Source organism: Struthio camelus, chromosome 8, assembly GCF_040807025.1.
Source record: "Struthio camelus isolate bStrCam1 chromosome 8, bStrCam1.hap1, whole genome shotgun sequence".
In the NCBI taxonomy this organism is placed as follows: Eukaryota; Metazoa; Chordata; class Aves; order Struthioniformes; family Struthionidae; genus Struthio; species Struthio camelus.
Window position 1 is genome coordinate 34,966,116 of NC_090949.1, and position 24,083 is coordinate 34,990,198.

At 43.0% G+C, this 24,083-nt stretch overlaps 1 protein-coding gene across 16 annotated transcripts in view; it reads left to right on the forward strand.

Annotated features, from left to right (window-relative positions):
* NFIA (nuclear factor I A) overlaps positions 1–24,083 on the forward strand; it is a 365,719-nt gene that overhangs the window by 179,109 nt on the left and 162,527 nt on the right. The gene's annotated exons all lie outside the window — the stretch shown is intronic.

Genomic DNA, 24,083 nt, shown 5'->3' on the forward strand with positions numbered 1-24,083 from the left:
GATCCTTCCTAAGTGTATTTTCTTATCTGTTTAAAATAGATCAAGGTTTAACATATATTTTGTTTTGACGGTCGGTTCCGAGTATACAAGAGCTAATCGTCTTGACCTTTCTGACAAACAGGGCAGCAGAAGGAAGCATCTCAGAGTTAATTCTGTCTTGTTCGCAGTGGGAACAGAACATTCCTCTGTGATCCTCTTTCACATGATTCACTTGGGCCTCCTGGAAGCCACTCTTGATACTATTAGTGTTGGGCTTCTTAGGTCTAAAGTAGCTCGACGGTACTGACATCACAGACCGCTTTGTGGGTTACAGTCAGATAGGCTAGGGCAAGCGGAGTTGTTAAGACTCACGTTAAGAAAACAGAGTAGAAAATGGGATTAGCTGATAGATTGTTTGTGTGGTTTAATAATGAATTTGAATTTGCAACTTTTTAAACCTAGACATAAGAAAGGAGTGGGGAGTAAAGATTTTTCCAGGTTACAGCTATAACAAACCACAAAACTTGTTACATAAAATTTGCTTTCACATATATGTGCTAGAATAAATGGCAGATATTTCAGTGGTTTAAATATGCATTTTGGAGGCAATATTTGAAGTAATTATTTGTATAATAATTGTTTGTCTTCATGTTTTAGTTAAATTATAATATTGAGACCTTTTCTTCTCTTTTCTATCACTTTTCTTTTCTCCTTTTCCTTTCTCTTCTCTTTCCTTTTCTCTTTTCTTTTCAATTTTTTCTCTTCTCTTCTCTTTTCTGTCACTATCTTTTTTCTTTTTTCTTCTCTTCTCTTTTCTTTTCTGTTCTTTTTCCCTTCCCTTCTCTTCCCTTCCCTTCCCTTCCTTTCCCTTCCCTTCATTCTCCATCTTCCCTTTCCTTTTCTCTTTTCTTTCTCTTGTCTTTCTTCTTAAGTCCACTTTCTTTCTTTGACACATTTTTCCCAAAATACAGTTCTTCCTATTTAGTTACAGTAAAGTCTGTTTCGGTTACAGTATGAACAAGAAGTCAGATGTGCAAGGTCTTGGCATGTTCATTTACTACATTTTAACGCTATGATTATTGGTGTACTTGGAAGCTGTTTTCAAGGATGCCCGCGACGATTAACAGCCTTGGTTGCAGTTGGGGCTCCTGTCAGGCTCCACTGGTTTTTCCCGGACGTTTCTGCAGACGCTGTTCAGTGCACCTATAGCCGTGCGTTCAGCGTTAAGTTATTCCACAGCATGACTCCTGTAGCATAGCAGTGCAGAGTGCTAAGCAGTACCGAGTTTCCACAAGATTTTTTTTTCCCTTTTCCTTACCTTTCTACAGTCACTTTATGAAGATCTTAAGCTGCTGATTCATGAATTGAAGTGCTTGGATTTAGCTACCCTTATTTGGTGAAGACACTAAGTATTAATGTTTGGTTTGGAGGGTAGAAGAGGGGTGAGAAAATTTATTTTGGTATCATTTAAACCGTGTTGCATCACCAACTAGTGCCGTTTATTTCAAAATCAATTAATTTCTGCTGCTGAAAGACATCCTATATGCGACTGCTTTTCTGTTGTCTCCTTCCAGCGTTTACAGGCAATTGGCTCTGTACAGGAATAGCTGCTTGCAAGCTTTTGTGTGTATGTGAGCATGTGTGTGTGTGTATGTCCAAGATAACAGTTCAACTCCAGACACACAGTTGGACAGAAAGGGTCTAAACGAACCAGTGGCATTAGTGACATTTATTTAACAAAGGGTTAATTTCCCGAGTCTTGGGGAAGATCGCGCGGCCCTCGCATTTGCCCTCCGCCGAGCGCCGGGGACTGGCAGGGCACGTGCGTACGCGGGCCAGCGACAGTTGTAAAGGCGCAAGCGGCGGCGAACGTGCACGTTAAATAAATTAACCATTTCCAGAGCAGGGTGGCAGCCCCGCGGTGGCGGCCAGCCAGGTACTCCGCGATAAGCGCCTGCGGGACGGGGCCAATCCGGCTCGGCTGTTTGCTGGCAGTTGCTTCTTTGGCCAATGCTGCAGTAAACACTTTCCCTTGGATGTTGGTTTTCTGTTGTGTCTGGCAGCCACAGAGGGCTGCTTGAACTTTAGCCAGAGGCAAATATTTATACATCAGAGCATGCAGTGTTCAACTGGTCAGGCCTGCGAGAGCGAGGGAGAGCGCTGCGCGCTCTGTAGCCAAAGAGGATGTGTCCTTTTTAATTACCTTCATGCCACGGTGAAGTGGGACCATATTGGGGGTCATTCCAGCTTTAACTGCGTGTGCTGCGGCGCAAACTTCTAAAACCTGTAAAAACATTGCCGCCTCTGTGTCCTGCGAAGGGGACATCCTGAACCGGGAGCCTGCGCCTTCAATTCCTGTTGGAAAGTTTACAGTTAATATTTTCCCTGGAACGCTGTCAAGCTTTTGACAGTGCCTGAGTGTATGCTGAGCTGTGAAATTGAGACGCAGAGCAAGTTGTGAGAAATCTGTTTCTACTCAAATCTGTAAAGGTTTATAAAAACTTCAGCGGAGGGGGAAGGAGGGAGGGGGAAAAAGAAAAAAAAAAAGAAAGAAAGAAGAAGAAGGAAGGGAAAAAAAAAAAAAGCCCTGCGGCTGGGGCTGGGGCTGGGGCTGGGGCTGGGCTCGCCTCGCCGGGCGCGCGGCAAGTCCGCCATTTTAAGAATGCAGCGAGGGGCGAAGCGCTGCGCTCCTTACATGGCGGCTGCCTGTGCTGCGCGGCCGGCCAATGGGGGCGGGCGGTGCCAAGTCACGTGACGTGCCACGACGGCACTGACAGCCATTTCCTCGCTTCTGAAAACTTTGGTACCTCCGCAGCTCCCGCTTTACCTTGTTTTTGGTGCCAAATGTTCGCTGCCGCATGTGTCTCGCAGACTGGCATTTGTCCATAAAGTTATTTTAGTAGGTAAAAAGTCTCCGAGCACTTGAGCGCTGTGCGTTCTTTATGTAAAATGGATTTCCCTTCCTGGCCTGGGGCCAGGAGTGCAGAGCACTCGCTGGGCGAGAAGAGCGCTTCTCTGCAGAGGAACTGGTGGACTGACACACTCTAATTTTTTGGCTCCTGACCAGACAAGCTAGATGGATGCCAAAATTCAACAAAATAACACATTATTGTGTAATAGGAACAGTGCTCAAAGTGAGCAAGAGCTCACAGGAACTGAATACCAGCACTTTCCTTTTTTTTTTCCCCCTCCCTTCCCCTTGTACAGCAGAAGCTCAGAACTGGCACTTTTAGTATACTGCTTCAGTGGAACAAGGAATAAATATAACCACGATGTAAAGAATGAGGAATAATGTACAACTCGGAGCACGAAGGGGGAAAGAGGACAGGGAGGAGCGAGGGAGGGAAGGAGGGAGTGAGCGCGCGAGCGAGACCGAGAGAGTTAAAATTACTTTTGTGAGACTTCCTTCAAACATGTTCCATAGTGCTCAGGGCTGGTTTAACCCTGTCGTCCCTGTGGCAGATCACCAACCTGCGTTACGTGTCCCCTTTTCTTAACTTTGTTCCCTTCAGAAAGCAAGCGAACACGCATTAAATACAGGGCTGCGCTCCATTAAACCGGGGCAATCAGAGGGGGTGGAGTCAGGGCAAAAAGGTCTTTCTGGAAAACCCTTTTCCTCATTGCGTGTCTCTGAAGTAAACAGAACGTATGTAGAAATGCAGGTTTTCCTCTGAAAATAGCTGGTATTAGCTGGGTTTGTTGTTACTGGTTTTACACTTCAGTAATACTTCTTAGCACCAAACCAACTTTACAGTAATAAATTAATTAAGCTTCCTGAGAAGGTAAGTGGGCATTCAGTAGCTTCATGGCAAAATGCAGGTATTTCTGGGGTTGTGCATGGCAACTTTTGGAAACTGCAAAGCGACACAATGGGAAGGAAAAGCTAATGTAGCCTCTGGAAACCTGGAGGGGTCGTTAGGCCAGCAAAACGCAATTACAGGGGCTGGAAAGAGGCCAGAGCAAGAATGGCTAACATGAAAGAAAAACACCAGTAGTGAGAACTTTCTGGTTTCAAAACAGTTCTCCAACATCTCGTCCTTCCACCTGGTGGGCCTTCATCGTGAAAGGGTGGGAGGCTGCCTTCCTCAGCCCAGATGTTGCTTCTCAGAGCACAAACCGATGGGCAGAAACCTTTTCTATCCTCGTTTTATGTCTCATATAGGCATCTTGATTTCCCCTGAAATGGATCAAAGTCTATGGGAGCATAGGTTGATTCCTGTCCTCTTAGCGCTCCCGTTGGATTTGTCCATCCCTTTGCTATCCTGTGTGTTCCTAAGGCAGATATTGCTGTTGTCGATAAATACCGAGATCTAAAGCGGAGACCTTGTTGGGATTGCATCTTGAAATCTGACTGAAGAGAGCAAATAAGGTCATGCACAGTTCTCAGGTTGTATCTCGAATTTGGCCTGCCAAAGAGAAAAAAGGGGTTTGTGCCTCTTTTGTTCCTCTATTAAAAAAACCCTGCCACTGTTTTTTTTCCTTCAAAAAGAATGATTGCTTTATTTTTCATGTGAGAAATTCAGGTAGTCCCAGAAGCTGCATTTTGGATCAAATCCCCACTATGCAGAGCACCGCTCCTCCCTATTGTCCCTGCTCCGAGTTGCTTACAGGCTAGAATAAACCCAGAGTAAACGAACTGGTTCACTGTGTTTGTGGCCTGGGGGAAAATAAACCCTATTAATGATATGTTATATTATTTAATTTGGATTTTTTATGCCTTATCAAGTACAGCATAGAAAATGCAAAATAAATAGTAAATAAAAAATAATGATATGGGAGTTGGAGTCATCCTGGTGTGCAGTAACATTAAGTGTGGCAGTAATTATGGTTTGGACTTTCCATGTGAAAAACAGATCCCCCCCCCCCATAACTGGTTTTATATCCTACTGGAACAAAGTACAAAAATCTTCTGGCAGTTTTTTAATTGAGGTTTTGTAGTTTTCATCGTCTAACCCTATAAAGAAGTCAGCCTTTCTGCCAGTTTTTTAAGGCCAGATAAGGGTTTGACATCATGTTAAATTTGTGCATGTCTCTGTATACGTGTATATGCACACTTGTTTTCTCTCTCTTTTTCTCTGAAACCTTCAGAACAAATATTAATACAGTATTCAGAAATGTAAAATAAGTTATTCTTTCCTTGGTGTAATTTGATTGTTTCATTCAGTGGAGAAGAGCTAGATGTACCTATAGCATTATAAAAGTGAACTAAACTGCTAAGAGAACATTTCCGAATCTTAGAACCTTTTTATACGACTACAATTTAAATTGGTAAAGTATGAAACTGATGTAGAAAGATGGGCTTGGACTCCAGGGAGAACCTACCTACTTTGAACTACCTACTGGCTCTAAGTTGGCTGTAAATTGAGTATATCTAACCCTGAGCGAATCACTCCACTCCAAGAGGTAATGTCAGTAACGTAGAGGGTCCTGTGCTGCCCCACCGTTTGCTTCTTGGAGCAAACTCTTTCCCTAGAGGGCAGGGAAATATCTGGGAATTGTGTATGCCTGAACGGAAGCTGCTGTCCTGTGGCCAGGAGGCCATCAGAAGTTAATACAAATTACATGAGCTTTACACCCAGAGACCTGACTTGCCTTGGGTTACCATTTTGGCACAAAGGGTTCAGGGAACATCCAGCTTTGCAATGTATCCACGCTGTCCTGTGGCCAGCTTTGCAAGACTTTCCTCTGCATGGTGTGCTCCTCCCCAGGAAAGACCTGGCTTTAAAAAATATGTATTAGAAAAAGACAATAAATGAGGGGTGAAAAAAAGTAACTTGCAGAGAGTCACACCCTTACAGGTGGTATGACGTGTTTCCAAATAGGATCCAGGCAGTATAGTATGGTTGTCACAGGGGTATCATTGGACCAGACCATGGGCATGCTCTGCTAGTGTAACTCTGTTAACTTCAGGAACAAAGTTTACATGGATGTGATAGGAGAATCTTGTATTCCTCCTCTTTTAAAAAATATGTTAATATGTTCTTTATTAAAAAAAAACTTTTAAGAAATGAAAAAGAGCCCAGGTGCAGTAACAATAGCTGATCCCAAACAAACAGTAATTTGCTCTTATCATGCTGCAAAGATAAAGCATGTCATGTACATTAGCAAAAGATAACTGACATTAACACAGTAGGCAAGGTGATTACGTACCACACTATTGACTCTATGTGATCATTATTGCTATTTGGTGGGTTGCTTAAGTGGGTACCTGAAGGTTAAGTAATAACTGTAGTAGGAATGAGAGGGAAGCAGAGAGAAAAGGAGAAAGAAAAAAGAAGATAGAAAACATTGACACAGGGTTAAGATGGAGGAAAGTGGATAAGTAGAGGTGTGGATGTCTGAGGAGGAAGGTGAGGTGTAGCTATGCCTCGGTAAGTGATATTTAACGGCTGTGATAGGTCAGTTATGCATCTGAGTCAGTTATGCATCTAGTTCTGTTTCCTTGAAATTTTTATTTTTGTAAAATAACAGAAGTACAACACATTTTTTGTGTAACCTGTGATCTTTAAAGTAAAGCCAAAAGAGAATCTAATCCTCTTCTAAATTTTCAGAGATGTTTTCTCTCTCCAGCTTCGAACAGAATCTGAGATGGGAGTGCAATGTCAGAGTATAGGATTTTTTAAAATTAGCCCTCTTTCAACTCATCTAAATTTTTGTTTGAGCCCTTGAAAATGTTTTGTTTTCATACACTGTGCATGGCCAGAGAATTCATGAATATTACAAGGCTCTGATCCAGCCCTTGGATGGAAATCAATAGGACTGCTCTCAAAATCTGAAGTTAAGGATACTTGCAAGGCTTAGTTAAGCTTTTGACAGCAACTCTTTGCAGTAGTGAGCATCTTCCTATTTGTGCAGACTGTGTTCAGTGTGCAGTGTTCTGCGGGCATTACTGCTTTACGATGAAATAGTAACTACATCCTGGAATCAGTGATTAATGCCAGCTTCTCCTCTGGAATGCATTTCTGACATTATAATATCATGCCACAGAATCAAGTTTAATTTCAAATTGTATTAACCTATTTATGAAACATATCAAGGAGACATTTTTCAAGGGAATAGTTCTCTTTTTTATATAGATTGAGAAATAAAATACTTCTTTTAATATTCCATTCTCTGAGCACTGGGGCTAACTATTTCACTGAAATTAATATCTGAAAGAGAGTCATTGCAAATTTTATATTGACATGCAGAATGTAACGTTATGGGTTTTTAGGGTGGATACGCACAAAATATGTCTGTGCATTCCAAGCTAGCTAATAGTTTTGCAACTGGTGAACATAAATTTTAGTATCTATACTTCCCAGCTTGTAGCAGTGTTGTCTGAAGTCTGGGATGACTGATGTTAATCTCCAACTTGTTTGTGGCTTTCCAAAAATGAACTTGAAGTAGAATAAACTATGATGTAATTCCATTCATATTTAAATTTTTAATAGAAAGTGCAATGTGGGTTCTCTCCTATATAACACTCTGTTTAAAAAAACTTTAAAATATAACCATATTGTTGTATTGAAAGAGGAGGAATATTCACATATGTTCGCTGTTAATTGCATCACTGTTCTTAGAGTTTGCACTTAGATGCCTCCTATGGCACAAATTCATCCTCTTGAAATCTGAAGTTTGGAATTTTCAAACATTAAGCAAAACCTCCCCCTCTTCCCCCCCCACCCCCCAATAAAAGGTGGAGGTAATAGGACCATCTCAATTTTTGGAGGGTAGCATTTGGGGAATGGTGTCTTATTAAGACACAGATGAGAACTGTAGAATTTGATTTTTATTATTTCTCTAGGGTTAGACTGAAATTATACAAGCCTTGTAGTTGAGAATTTTATAGGTAATCCCTTTAACGACACCAGATAAAAGCCTGGCTTCACCGAAGGAAAGAGGAATTTTTGGTGTTGATCTCAAGCTGGCTCACAAGTGACTTCCTTAGTCTGTCTGCAGAGTAAGATGTTAGGCAGCGTAATGCTTCTCAGCGTAGCACTGAGGCTTTTGTTAGGCTAAGGCATGTTTCATGGCAACAGGATGTTTTGGAGCCAAATTTCAGCGATGCTGAGCCCTCTTCCCCCCCCCCCCCCAACTTGCATTCAGGTCAGTGAAGCTGAGAGTCAAACCCTTCCAAATAAGCAGCATATCAAACGAGAACGGGGCCACGATTCACAGTGTCCAGGAGTTTATCGTGTCTCACGCGCAGTGGTGTTAGCCATGAGCAGTGGATTTGTTTGAGAGCAAACAGAGACGCACTAATTGATGAGAGTGTTAAGCAAATAAAAAAGAGAAACGGGATGGGTAAAATAAAGGAACTGTAAAATACTTTATTATAGCTGGAAAGCCAAGCTAATCCCAGAGGAATTCTGCTAGGATAAAATGTTAGTTGCTTTGACATTTTAAGCCTTTAAAAGTTGTCTTGGAATTTTCTTTTTCGTTTGCTTTTGTTACTTTGTTAGATCAAGTCGGCAGAAATGTGGCTTGCATTTTCTCCCCGCTCTCTCATTTTTTCTTCCCTCTTGGCCAAAGGTAAATAACCCGTGCATAGCTTGCGGTGGGAAGGAAATGGTTAAGTGAGCTGAAGCTCAGGTGCTTTGTTCTTCTGCTGGATGCCTGCTGCTGGGCGGCAGGCAAAAACTCCTCTCGGTAAACTGCAGCGCTCATGCCGAGAGCCAACGGTGTTGCTCCCCGCTCAAGGCCGCAAAACGAGTGCCTACAACTGAGCGGCTGCATGCTGCAGCAACCGGAGCATGGTAGAAAGTGTGTGCATTAGCTCAGCTCCTTGTCTGACCTTTTCTATCGCCGTTTCTTCCACCTTCCATGGACTTTATCCCTCTTTCACCTCAGCTGGGGAGGCAGGCAGGCTGCTTTAATGAAAGCAATCCTGTGTCAAGAGGGATTGCTGGCAGAACCCTTCCCAGCCAGTCTGACCTAGCACCTCAGCAATGTTCTTGGCTTTGGCCAGCAACAGCTTGAAAACCCAGGTCTGTTTCTGAATCCAGATGGTGGTGCGTTGCCATATGTCAACAACACATGTCATCCTGATTAAAATTTTAACCACATCCATTCTGCCATCCCCATAAACCACTCTCAGCCCACTGCCTGGCAGAGGCTCCTTCCACACCGATGCCGCTCCTCCAGTAGAAACGCGCTGTAGGCAGCGGTGCAGTTGAAGCCATTACTTTGACAGAGATATCTCCCTTCCCATCCAGCTCTTTGCCTCCTAGCTGAACCTGCGCGGCACTGTTGTCCTTATCAGTACTGCGGGAACAAGGGTATTGCTTCAACTGACTCGGGAGTACTGGTTTGAAATGTTGGAACAGAAGAGGAAAAAATACCCCCAAAAACCTAACTTCTTTTAATCGCTTGTTAGGGCCTGTTGAGTTGTCTGTTAGGAAGTGTCCTGCCCAGCCTTGGAAAGGGAGATAACGTATTCCTGTTGAAACATAACCTTGTCAGATTGCCACCAAAGGAAATTTTGAAGTTGCCGATGTGTTGAAGACCTGCCCTCAGTATTTCATACGTGGGGTAACGCAGGTCAATTTGTTTTGATTTATAAGCTCTAAGGTATAGCTTTTTTTTCTAAACCAAGAACGTGAATCCCATCACTACCAGAGACAAGCTTCATCTCTGACTGGCAGGAAAGCTTCCTTCAAGGAGTTTTGTATTAAAAAGCTCATGTGCTTTTTCCCCGCATTCGAGGAGAAGGGTATCAGTAGACTGCAGGGATAGGGCATGCTTCAGGCTGTTAAATTCAGATGGAGTGACTCATTCTTAGTGATCATTTTGAGACTGAGATAATTTGTGAAATGCAAGTTGTTTCCCTAGTCATGTCTCTCAATTTTAGCTTGGTTCTTCACCAATTTCCCCCTCTGTCTGTAGGTAATGCTCATGTAATATTTATCCCTTTGGGCAGTTTCATTCCAATTTGACAGATAAAGCTCTCAAAGACACTGGGTTTCTGCTTGCTTTGTTGAAAGTGGTGGCTGAATGGGGAAGAGACACCCCCGTACATATCCTCCCAGGGGGGTCATCTGCGGAGTGAGCCTCACCTTTATCTCGCCCGCTCGTCCGTCAGCACGTGTGGAGCTCAGGCCCAACCACACGCAAGCTGCCTCTTGCTCATCCAGATGTGCGGGGCCATAGGTCGGGAAGGGAGGAATTGAAGGGAAGGGGAAGATGAATCATCAAGGAGTTGGGGGAGAAGCTCAGGATGTTGTCCTGGGAGGAATGAAGACATGCGATACAAATCCACAGGAAACCAGGCTTTGTTTGCGCTGATGGTTAGGGAACAACTTGTCTTTTTGAGAAGAGGAGCTAGAGAGGAGGGAAGAGAAGCTGAGATGGCTTCTGATGAAGCATCTTGGAGTCCCACTGTTTATATGCATGTGTATATTTATTTATAATAAATATATACTGAATACATATTTATATTATATACACAAATACATATTTACTGCTCCTCTGTGTAGTGCTGTGTAGCTTACAACTACTTTTCAAGCTCTCTTCCAAAAAGGCATGCAAATGTAGCATTAAAATATCTGGCCCAGAGCTTTTAAAAAACAGGAGAAATTGGCGTTGGACATCGGTTGCCCATTTCTGAACTTGTTTGCAGGCTATGTGGCTTAGGAGAGTTGTTCTAAAAACCACGTTGCTCCTGTCCCCAAGGAAGTCTAGAGTGCTCACCATCTGAACAAAGGTATGGCCTCTGTGCTGAATCTCGTAAATCACTGCAGTTTAGTTAAAGAATATATGATGAATCTGGTAGGAATGAATCTCCTACTTGCTTTGGAAGGGGAAAAAAGAGATGTTTTGGAAGCCAAGAATGGTGAAGTGCTGGCCTGCTTGAGGTCTGGGACTATGGGCAGCGCTTGCTTCCAAGTTGGGTCTTTCCCATCACAGAAGGAGAAGGAAGCAGTATCCCTGCTCCAACCAGTGGCTAAAAGGTAGCACTCGGGGTGCTGTAGGGTTTTGGACAAGAATGTGTAGGAGGTGAAACTCCATGCCCTCCTTACAACTGCCAGTTTGTTTGCATTTCTGCAGCAGAAATGTGTACCACAAATGGCATTTTCACTTTTTCATTGCAAGTTGTAGAGCTATCAACATACCACACTCAGTCTTTGCTCGCTTGCTGTCACACCGACTGCAGAGTTGATCAGCTACCTTGATGGGTACCTGATAGAAAAAAAAAAAGCAGATAAGCAGAACTTCTCTAATATACTGTGCACAAACATCTGCTCAGAGAAAGGGATGTATTTGGATCTCAGTTTTCTGGGCGGTCACATTTTTCCAAGACAATGCCAAAAGCACGCTTTCAGCTCTCTTTCAGCGACCGTTTGCTGGTGGGTAGTATGCCAGTGTAGAGAGATGCTATTTATGTAGCAGAGCTCATTGCCATTTTTTATTTAGTTTATGTTTGAATCAGCTATTGAGCTAGATTCCTGGCTAGCACAGTTCCATTGGTTTCTGTGATTTACAGTAGTTCAGAGTCTGGCATATGTTTCATTTTCAATGTATATTGACTGTCCAGCCTATTAAAAACCTTGCCACTAAACCTGCGTTGTTATCTGATGTACTGCTGACTTTTGTAGTGCTGCTATGAATAGCAACAGAGGAAATTAAGTAGCTCTTGGGAAGACTTTTCTTACGCTTTTTAAAGCCTGTTCTAATTTGATACATATAATAAATACAACATTTAAATGTCTCTTGTAATGTTAGATGTGGAGGCTATGTCTAGTAGAGAAATCGGTTTTTATGAAGTCTAATCCGAGTTTTGCTTCTGACTTGCTTTGTGGTTTTGGGACTTGCCTGTATCTCAGTTTCCTCTTCCATAAAATGGCAATAATACCATTCAGAGAAGCAGTGTGATGATTAATTAGTCAGTACATGTTGAACCCTGTCTTTTGTAAATGCTAGCATTACTGTTTCAAAAAATTCCTTTCCTGGGTTAAAAGGAAACAAGCATAGAGATGATTTAGGTCTTAAGCAATATTTTTGGATGTTTTTTCAGTGACGCAAAGCTAGATCCCATTTTTTAAAAGATCAAAATGGCAGTCAATGGTAAATAAAGTTGCTGGCCAATAAATAGCAGTGGGTAAAACAAATTTGATTACGCATTAACTGGAGAAGCCTTCTAAGAGACAAGGACTTTCTTGGCTTATGGTGTGTCCACATCTCCAATGCATGTCTCCTGAGCAGCGTGCTGCTGGGGTGGGCTCCCTTGGGGGATGCAGAGGTCAGGTGCTGCGCAGTCAAAATGAGCTTAGGCAAGGTTTTGTCCCTTGCTTCGCAGACCAGGACACTTGAGCACATGAAAGTCCTGCTCTAATTAAGCGTGTGAGGAATGTTCCCTTCTGAGATGTAAGTACTTAGTGGAGCTGAATATCTACATATTAGACGCAGATGATGACGTCATGCGTGAATGCCACTCCAAGTGGCAGGGTCGTTTTGTGGATTACTGCTGGCTGCAGAGGAAGGATCGTGGAAACAACACATGGAAGATGGTTGTGACTTTTGGTCTCAGCTGCAAGGAACTAGACAGCCAGAAATTGGTTTAAGGGCTCCCTTACTAATGATAAACTTCTAGAAAGTATGTATAAATAACTAACATTGTCCTACTTAAACTCACAAAATCTTGTAAATGCGAAGGGAAGGCCACCCTACTCCCAGATTAACCCTCGGGGGCTTGTTTGTTGCACGTGTGCTCTCAGAAGTAAAATCCCATTATTTTGTACCCTCTGCTTGCACTGGACAATTGCACTTGCAATCCCGATATCAGGATTACATCACTTGCCTGTGATTTCCTGCCTTTTCGCAGGTTTTAAGCTCATTGCTTCTCGTTTTTTTTTTTCACCACGACTGCTAGTGGTGGTTTCATTCTTACCCGATTTTTTTTTCCCTCAGTTAAATGAGATTTGTTTTCCAAACTGGAAAGGAAAAACATCTCTTACTTTTCTAAAAGTTAGGTATTTAGTCAAAACAAGTCACGTGGCTGTTCCTTCGTGAACGGAGTGAGACTGAGGTAGCGGGAGAAAACTCCAACCCACTGAGAGAGGTGTTTAAGGTAGGAAGGCTGTTTGTCTGCTCTCTATCCATCGGCACCCTGGAAAAGCATGAGTAACCAGCTTCGACCAGATGCCTAACTTTTGCATGGGTGGAACTTGTTCAGGGAAACTTGCCCAGTATATCAGCATACACAGCGAAGGGTTCAGAGCTGTTGTACCTATCATACATGCAGTTTATGATATGAAGGGGTTAAGTTTCCAAAACTGACACAAGGGTAGCACCCTGTTATTTGCTTAACAAAGATTTTTGTGTCTGCGTATTTCTAATCCAGTGTGTTTTAAATTCACTGCAAATAATTCTTTCAGCTGTTTCCTAGACATCCTGTCACGCAAATGGATAAAACAATATAGCCAGCTCAGTGGAAAAAACAATAAATTATACAATAAAAATGTATACAGTGTACTCTTTGTCTAAGGGCCTGATTCACCGCTATGCTACTCCAGTTTTACACCAGCCAAACTTTGGAATTTGCATGGTATAATAATGGAATGGATTTGTGAATCAGGCCTGTAATAGCCAGAGTATGCTTAAGTTTTAAAAATGATTAAGAACAAAATACCCATGAAATCATGCATATGAAGTTCATTACTTAGTAATAATGGTGACTTTGGTAATGTTCACATTTATGAAAATATTTCTCCTTAGAACTTTTTCATATGCATATTTAAAAACTGGAAATTCACTGCTTGCCCAGGAATGGAATTACCATCATAAATCAACTTGCACTATTAGAGAACATACCAAAAACTTGAGGAATTAAGAGAAAAAATCTATTTTTCAGTCAACAAAACAGGGCTAAAAATGACTGTCCAAGAATGTATATTATTATTACTGTAAGTCATAAATACGGACGTTGCGTTTGGGCGCTCTCATTTTCCCTCTGGAGCTTCGTGCCTCTCCCCTGGCTGTGGGTGGATGCAGACCCTGAATGCAGGCCGGGGTGGGGGGGCTAGACACCACATGGAGTTGCAAGTAGAGGACAGATAAATGGATAAAATGAAACTCTGACAGTTTTTTATGGAGAGTGAAACTGAGACAAAATATAAAAATTTCCTGGGAACACGGAAAGTTACGCTTGTAAAGCAAGCTGCAGGTTATGGGCACGATTGGTTTTCTTTCTGCCTCCAGGTGCTCTGCTCCTGTGGTGCTGGGGTGGTTGCCTCCCTGTGAGATGACTCCTTGATTCCTGGTAACAGGGAGGTGCACGTAAAGACAAGTATCAAGTTAACGTGTGGCGTCTCATGATTTATGAAACCCAAGATGGGGGCGTAAAACGCCATGTTTTTAGAAGATCTTTGTCCCAGTTCTAGTTTAATTTCCTCCCGCTGGCTTGGTCCTCACCCCCTGTGTACACGCACAAACCCCTTCCACATACGACCTCTGTATAAAGTAGCCCAAATTATGTCCATGATGATGGTTGAGTAGGACACAGGAGGGCCAGCTCAGGCAGCTGCAGCATGAGTGTATACCCTCCAAGGCACTGCTCGAACCTGCACTGCAGGGACCTCCTGGGTGCTGCTGGAGAAGTCCCCTCCTCGGCTTGGCTCATGCTTGGTCTTTGCAGAGGTTGCCACAAGGTAGCAGCTGGTGCTCACCATGGAGGTGAATACTTGTTGGGCAACCTCTCCACTGGGCTCAGGTCCCCGAAGACCAAATCCCTTTCACAGAAACTGGTGAGGAGCCGTCGAGCATTCGGTGTCAATCTGCTTGTGTTTAACTGCCGATCTGCAGCGAGGAAGGGGGAACGCGTGGCTCGGCGCCAGACCTGGGCTGCCAGAAGAGCTCAGAAGTTTCCTGATCCTGCTCCCCACCTCCCCGCTCAGAAGGGAGCTGCCGTCGCTTTCCCATGACAGCTTTGTCACACGTCCAAAATGCAGGCATTGCTGTCAGGATGTTCTCTCCTTTCCTGTGAGGGAAGAGGCTCCATTTTTGTCTCGTGGCAGGGAAGGAGTTGGGCTTGCGTGGCCTTCACGTGGACCGGCAGGGACAGGGCACCTCACGTAGGCCACACTGCAGCCCGTAGGTGACGCGCTAGCATTGGCGGCTATTTTTAGGAAATAAGCAGTGGAATAACTGCGCTGAGGACCAGAATTTCAATGTGTTCATGCAAAAGAGTCCCAGATTTAGTCAGCCAGATCCGTTCACATGTGTGTACAAAGCCAGGACTGTGCAGAAGTGCATATGATAGCTGCCTTCATCCGCAGCCAATTGTCTGTCTCAGCGCTGATGCGTTTGCAAATATCCACTTAATCATTTTTGCCACAACACAGGACAATTTTCAGTGGATTCAGTGGATAATCCCCGAACCTCTAGTGCACTTCTGCTCAATTCTGCACTTGCCATTTTAACTTTAGCCCACCTGGATTCGCGCAAGATAAAAAGAGAGAGCTTTGTGCACTAGGAGTTGTTTTTTACTGCACATAAGTCTGTATTAATTTAAACGCAATTGTTTAAATTGTTTAAATTTCAGACCAAGGAGCCTAGAAATGCGCTGAATGATAACCTTAATGCCTGAGTGGGTATCCCTTGCTCACACCGGGACCGAATAGCAGCACGAGTGCATGGTGCACAGTTGGGTCCTCATTTACTAAATTATATACTTCTTACTAATATCACACAGGTCAGTGGGTGAAGCAGCCGTGGGTTAGGACGCTGCAAACCTGACAGGAATTAATGCGTTAGTTATTCTTTTTAAGCCCATAATGTATCCCTGGCTTCCAGGGGGATATATTTTCAGATAAGAACTGTAGAAGTCAGTTGTTATATTAAGCTAGCTGCCATTAGTGGGAGCCTGCTTTACTGTACTTTCCAATTGCATTAGCAGCAAAATTCTGCGCTCTTAAAGATTAACGATCTGACTGTAACCTGTAGCCGAAGGAGGGCCTTGTGGTAAAAGCAATGGCTTGGGACACTGGTTAAGTTGGTTTTAGTTCTTTGCCACAGACGTGTTGGGCAAGTTATGGGTGGAGATCCGAGTGCTCAGCTCGAGTGCTCAGCCTCGCGCCGCCAGGCACCGAGGGGTGCGGGTGGGCTCCTCGGCGCCGCGAAACCCCTCACACGGCTGGGCGCTTCCCAAAGAGGGGGAGAAAGAGAGGCTGATCACAAAAACCCATGCCTCAGGCACCCTCCCTGGAAACTCGGGATCCATTAAAACACCCATCTCCTTCAGGATGGTCTCGAGGAGCTGTAGGAGCATCTGCTGGTGGGTCGCCCCGATTTGGCGCTGGTTAACCTGATGCGAGCGTGTGTGTGCGTGCACGCCTGTGTGTGTATAGCATGAAAATTCCTATGGCAAAAAACCTATGGCAAAAGGGTGTTTCAAACACAGCCCCTTGAGAATGGCTCTTCTGCCGGCAGCTAAAGCAATATTCCAGCACTTAGAGGCGCATACGTTTTGGGGGTGGAGGTATGACCGGAGCGGGTAGACTCCTTGCGGATTTTAAAAGGTCCACTGGCTGCTGAGATATTCATGATTTAAAATAAAGTGCTTCAGTTGACTGATGAGTATTTTCTCCCCCAAAAGCCATTGAATACCAAGTATACCTTTAAAGTAGGATATAGAAAAATGTCTGCATGCAGGCAGTCCCATAATTTTGTTGTGAACAAATTTATTCTCCTATAGCGCACCTGCACTGTAAGTCAAAGCACTGTCATATGCAAGGAGTCTAAGCAAAGATGCGCTTGCAAACTCTTATTTCAGCCTGCAGAAGGGCTCTTTAGGTGTTCCCAGATGGTACTCTTAGGAATCCCTCTTCAATTAAGTGAATTTTTTGCGGCACCGACTTGTTAATATATCTCACTCAGCTGTCCTTTGTATTCAGTGTTCCTGTCTGTTTTCAGAGGTCCCCTCCTTTCTCCCTCGTCCATCACAACATGGTTTTGTTATACATGCTGAATAATAAAAAGCCTATTTTCCCCCCCAAAAATCATTAAACTAAGAACTGTCATTAAAAACGTATACTTGAAAGAGATGGGGAAGTGGCAACGGAAAAATGTGTCTGTTCAACACATTTCTCATTGTGTTTTAAGTACAATACTGCCCTGTCCTATTCATATAGATAGAATGTTTTTGTGACATTGAATTATCATTAAATTATTGACTTTATTCATACCGTAACAGCACATGCAGATGCGGGGAACTGAACCGTAACCGACACTTGGGCTCTTCTGCAGTTGTCTGAAGAAGCCTTCAAGTTAGACAAAGTTCATTTTGCTTGCTCGTAGGCCCTTTTTTGCTGCAAATACTGGTGTAACGAGGCAGTAATCTGAATAAAAAATGTGGCTTAGTAACTTGAGGTGCATAACGCATAGGCGAGCTCAGGGGGAAATAGCGAAGGAGGCAGCAGCAAGCGCTGGTGGAGGGCTGCATTTGGTTCCTCGCGAAAGGCCACGTCAGGTGTCTCTAGCTTCGTCCTCTTCTTCACGGTCTCTTCTTTCGAGTTCCCTTCCCTCCTAATAAACTTAATTTCCTCCTCAGCTCCTCTGTCCTCTGCTGGGCTCCAAGGAGTGAAACCTCCTTTAAATCTCCCGGGATTTGGCAAGCGCTGCCGTCCTGGGGAACTTTTGACATGCGAAATAGCCAAGTACGGGACTGTAAATGGCTCAAGAGCCAGAGGAGCTGTGCGGCCGGACTGGCTAGACCTTAAAGGAGTGGGTGCAGCCTGGCCGCCGCGCCGTGCCGGGGACCTCGCCAGGCCATGCCCTGTCCCCCGGCCAGCGAGGATGCGGTGGCCCGGTGCCACAGAGGGATTCCCTTTCCGAGGGTCTGCCAGGTTAAAGCAGCTTACTTCCACTGGAGCATAAAGTAGCCACGGCGCAGCAAAGAACTGGGACCTTTCAGGGGAAAAATAGCTAACGCTGCGTGCAGGGTTGGTTTTCAGCCCAGCGATTTCCCTCGGTGTCGTATTCGCTAGCCCAGTTTCTGGGCCTGATCTGCAGCTGAAGTGAAGCTTCCCTGCATGAGAAACTGCCCCTCCGCGGGCGAAATTTAAATATTTTCACGCTTTTATCTGTGTGCAAATTAAATGAGCTAATACGATATTTTTAAAAGTGTTTGTTTACATTGTTGTCTTCCTCTAGGGAAACAATCTACAAATTGATCTAAAAAGATTGTATTTGCTTCAGGGAAAAGAGAAAATTGTATTAAGCCACAATCACACTAATTATTGACCGGGGGGAGCTGAGCTCTGGTTATCACTGAGATTATAATAATTATATGGAGCTATTTTTTAAAAGCAGTATTGTACGTGGCTCTATGTATTGAATTAAAATGAAAGTTTTCCAATAGACTTCATCTCAGTCACTAGTTATAAGGTCTGGATGAAGAACAAATAGTAAATTAAACAGTAATAAAAGATAAAGATGAATTCAAAGAAGTAAAATCACCTTTCAGGTTATCGTTTCATCTGAATCATGTCTACAGCCGAAACTTTTATTCAAATAATAACATTACGCATTAGTTCTAATTTTGTCTTTTTATTACATCTTGTGTACAGCATTTGTGTACTGGCAAAAGGCTTAGTGTTAAAGCCATTTCTGTCAAAACAACCCGTTTCTTTGGGGGACCTAGCATGAACTTTATTGGCAGAAGCAGTTTTTATTTGTAGAAGGTGCAGTTGCAGTCGCGTAGTTTGCCAGGCGAGCTGTGCGGGGATTTCTTTGCCAGGCTGACCTAGCCGTAGACTTTGTCAAATTGGTTGGGTGCAGGTTTGCTCTGCTCTCACAGCGTTCCTTCAGCGTGCCGCGAGAGCAGAGCTCGGACTTAACGCCGAGAGGGCAGTTATTATTCTCGAACTGTGGAAAGTCAGTGATGCCAAACGGTTCAGTTGTGATACCTTTGCTCACGTTATGCCAGATCCCCCGCTGGTTAGATCAGTTTAAAGCTATTGACCTCTCTGGCAGCGCCCTGCCTGCCTGCTCAGGGGCAGATCGATGGGCCGGTGCTTTGCCGCGGGAAGTCGTCCCATTAAACGCAGCAGCCGGCTTCGCACGGCGAGTACGGCACGGCGCGTGGGCACCGGGGCGAGGATGGCCAGAGCACCCGGTGGCTAAGGCAGAGAGAAGCAAAATTTGAAAAAGAGAAAAGAAAGGTTAAAACTAGTGGTGTGTTACTATAGCCATGACAGCTTAAGGACGTAGGCAATACATGTAGAGGTATCATGTATTCCTAAACTGACTGGTACAACAGGAAAAATGAGACAATCTTTCTGTATCTCGCTTTAGTCCTCAAAACTTAAGCAATTATTGTACTTTTTTAGTGTGGAGCAGTGTCACACACATCCATAGCATTCAAACATGTAAGCAGAGTTTTCACTGATATGGTTAAGTAACCCAATACTCTCTATAGCTGAAAGATCAGTCGAACAAGGTATCCATCTAATTAAACTTAATCAGTCAGTGCACAGGCTTATATTGTGGTCATCGCCTTGGTATGTACAGGAGGTTTTGAAGCAATAAAGCAAGGGGCATGAGATTGAATAAGTGTTAGATGATGAAAGGCAAGGGTTAAAAACTTTCAAACCGCAGTATTAACATTTCTTCCCTGTCATCAGCTATCTGATATTTTGGTATTTCGGGGCAGGGGGGGAGAAGAAAGAAAAGAAAAGGAAAGAAGAAAAGAAAGAACAAACGAAGTATGCATGGCATCTAGGTTCCTTGGTGCAACGAAGCAAACGCTCTGCGAGCTGCGCAGCGCCTGAAGTTCGTATGTGTGCAAAACCAGTTGCATCTTAGCATTTACAAGAGGGGCCTCCGTGCAGTGCAAAAATAAGACTGATTTAATGATGGAATTAACATATTTTTTCAGACTTTTAGTGGCAGATCTTGAATATCTTAGGCAGGAAGGTGGTCTGTTTCAAGATGGAGTTTTATGGAAGAAAAGGTTAAAATTTGGTTAGGACCTATGCACACATATCTGCATCTATTATGAATAATTCTGATAATTTCTTCCATTATATTTAGAGAAAGCATTTCCACAGCAGAATAGCAACAGGTCCTTACTAATGATCTTCCTAAATTTCTTCTAGTTTTTGAGACTACTTCTAAAAATTTGCCAAAAGCTTCAGCAGCATGAGGAAAGTCCAAACCAAGGGCAATTTTTTACTAATTGGGCAAAACTGCTCTTCAGGGCAGACTTTGACCATAAACTTGTACTCATGTGAACTCTTAGCATGTGGCCAAAACAAACCTAACTAATGTTCAAGAGGCTGGGGCAGGTTCTCAGTGCAAATTGACGTAGGTCCCTGGGGGTAAGGGCGGTGCTGCTGATGCTTTATATTGTACAGCAGCTTGGTCTCGGGTGATAACTCCCACCGAAATCCCTGGGAAATTCACCCCGGTTGCCTCCCTGCAGACCTGTTCCATTTACTTCTTTCTTTTCAACTCTTCGTTCCATGAACTCGGGCGGCGTAAGCCGGCGGCGTCGCTGAGCGCTGTGCAGGCGATGTTGCAAGGCTTCTGTTTTGCTTCGTGTGATGTTTGCTGTGTTTACCCAGCCAGGTCATCCTGCTCCAGACGGGTAAATAGAAACATGGGACTGATCCAGTTCCATGGGTCCAAAAGGAATGGTGTATGTTTAATCCCGGCTTTATCATTCTACCTGTGCTGGAGAATATTTTCCTTACTGCTGGGTAAGCCCAGATGTACACCATCTGCTTGTCTTGTGATCTTTGACATGATTGAGAGGCCACCAAAAATACCCAGTGATTGCATACTTTTCAACTGACTGATATAAAAGGAGAAGATGTTAATAATCAAGCAAATAATATTTGCTATTTTGGGGGCCTCCTGCAATTCTTGTAAGATATATTTTGAAAGGAGATGCTAAACATTGTGTGTGCATAAGCCTTTGCATATATATCTTCCCTTAGCCATATGTTTGAATACACACAGTTTTAGATGAAATATTGCAGAGTCTATTTTAGGTATATTTGAAAAAGTCAATAGTCTTAGATTCCCTTCCATAGTCTGCTCTTCTCAATAGCTTCATTTTGCCGTGCTGTGGAGTCGCAGGGTCTTGAGACCAAGTAGCTGACATACAGTTTACCCCTTTTGGGTAGAAGTAAAAATACCGTTCTCTGTACCCCATGAGCAATATCCTTCCTCCATTGTCGTTCAGAGCGAGCTTGCCTCGGCAAGGCTCGCGTGCCTGTTGCCAGTGCCAAGGTCCCTCCGCGTCTTGCTGGAGCACCGCTCCAGATGTCCGATAAAACTCCATGGGGTCGGGGCTCCGCAAGCAGCCTGGGCTGCAGCAGTCGCTGTTGCAGTAATAAAATTGCACCTCCTCCAGATCTTGTCTTCTCTGTCCAATTAGAAGAGCATGTTTTCTGCTGATGGTTTTTAAAAGTTGGCTGACCAGCTGGGTTTCATTCTTTCTCTTCTCCCCCCCCCCCACCCACCCCCCCCGGTCTTTTTATTCTCTATTTTTTTTCCTTTTTTTAATATATAACATTTGAATAGAGGTTCAGTGCCATTCTCTTTGATAGTTCATATGCTGGTTTATGAGCATGGCAAAAACAAAAAAGGTCAGTTAAAGGTTAAGAAAGACAGTTATCAGGCCTGTATAAGTGAGGTATTTTTAAGGCTTTGCTAATTGGCAGCACAGTTAAAGCATCATTCATAAAATAGTGCGCATTAAAATGACCATATCCATTTTTAAGAGTATGTAGATTATTCCTTTGCCAAAAGGATTAACTCCACCTTCTCATCGCTGCCTTTATACTGGGGTGTTTTTCCATGGGAGCGAATAATTTGGGCATTTTGCCTACAGCATCCAGGCTTGTACCCCTCACTATTTAACTGCTACAGCTGGGAAAATCTGGAGCTGAAAATGTGGCCATATAATATGGCAACAGCCAGAACAATAAGACAGGCAAATCTTTTAAATCTGTACTTTATAAAACATCTGTTTAAGAATATTAAGTCAGAAGTTCTGTTCACATATTTGCTGTGTTTCGCTTACTAAACTCCAGCATTATAGCCTGCCTTATTTTTCTTAATAGAATTACTGATCAAGCTTAGTAGAAAGATTTTTTTTCTTCAAATCCTCATTCTTGTAACCTTCCCCAAAACCTCTCTGAGTAAAGATCCACACATATCGGCCTGAGATCTCAGCAGATTTAACAAGGGATCCTGGGTTATATTCACCTGGTTTTGAGGGACGCGAGCAGATTTTTTTCTCCCGTATGCTGAAATATGGCCATGAAAAGTGCTCATATGTAGCCTGCATTTCAGTTTGCAATTATTTTTCTTTTTTCTTTCAACGATCCTCGGCAAATTCTCATTTCCTCAAAACTTTGGTGTCAAAATCAAAATCGTGAACACCAAACCTACAACATCTGCCTGTTCCCCGTGTGCCAGCTTGACTGTCAGGAGCGATGACACCAAGAGGAGACAGTCCCAACTTAATCCACATTTTCCAGTATGTTTTACAGCGTGTTTGGTCAAACTCAGGAGAAACATTTATTTAAAAGCCTTTACATTACTCCAGGTAAGTGACTTAACAAAATACAGGGAATATAGGAAATCCCAACAATACTTCACTGTGGTTAGAAAATGAGAGAGGCACTTCAGGTTTCCAACTGAGAATCTAATCATAACAACGGAGTTACAAAAGCCCTTATATTTTCACTTGGCGTGACTGATGCGTGCTGCAGAACAGTTTTGCCATTAATGTGACTCGAGGTTCGGTCTTGCTTTGTAACCCAAGTTCTTGCATCCTGGAGTGATGGATACGGTACAAATTCTTACACTAGATAGAAATAAAAAGTGATTATCTGAAAAAGCCTATTGTTAACATTTCTAGCAGTAGTTTATAATAATGAATAGACTGTCAGTGCAAACAAATGCTTAGAATATTTAAGATACACATATATCCTGTGTCTGGCCACCTTTTTGTATATGCTGACAGCTTACAAATATCTTACTGAACTGTGTTACTTGAAATTACACAGATCCTCCTAGGGAACAAAAGTCTACATTTGATCAGCGTTGCAATAAGGACTTAGACGTTTATGACTGCTCATATGTTAATATTTTAAATACGTATTTTATACAAAAATTTTACCAGATTTTATTCAGTAGGAAGGGTGCATTTTTTTCTACCTGCACACACTGAAGGGTGACGAACTGTTTTATTCTGATGCATTTAAACTCAGTAACAACATATATAGACGTTAGTAGATGCTTTACTAATTTATTGTGGCAATGTGGTATTTAGACCACTGTTTAAGTGAAGTTTGCCAGTACAGCTAAAAGAAATTAGAGACACCATCACTGCTAAATCACTTTACCATTCAAAGAAGAACTGTAAACATATGCATTCATTTAATTATAATAGTACCAATTATAAGAGAAATTGTAATGCTGAAAGTAGTAGCTTTTATGTGATCATAATAATGGCATATATTTATCTTGGTTTGGCAAGTTAGGTCTTTCTTTAATAGTTGGCTTTGCTTAAATAGAATGTGGTTTGTTAAAACCCACACTAACCCCCACACCCTTCCATTTGTTATTGCCCAAATAATGAACAATAATCATGTGGTATAAATGATTAATGTATACATGGCTTAGCAAGTATCTTTGAGGTTTAGAAAGTGTTTTTATTTTCATTCCTGTGCTGGACTAAGCTATAGCACAATTACATGTTAGTCTTTGGTATTGGACAGAAAATCTTTTTGCTTCAGTCGGTGATATAAACTTGAAGGCCGATTGTGTTTGCTTTGAAGTTGGTGGGAATTTCACCACCAGCTTCCATAGACGCAAGCCCATTGTTTATAAAGCACTTTTCCTTTGTGCATGGTATCTGTTAAATCGCAATTTAATGTCACATTTCGAAATAGCCCACTTAAAAAAGCCCTAGTCCCATCTTCGGGTTTTTGCAATTGATATATTTTGCACGCTAGGAATACGTCTCACATGTGGATGTTAGAAGGCTTCTGATTATGCTTACAAGCTAAAATAATTTCGCTCAGCAGTGTGTATTGCAAAAATCTCTTTTAATATTTGTCCGGTATACGTGGAATTTCGACAGTTTCAGGCCGAAGTTTAGCAGGTTT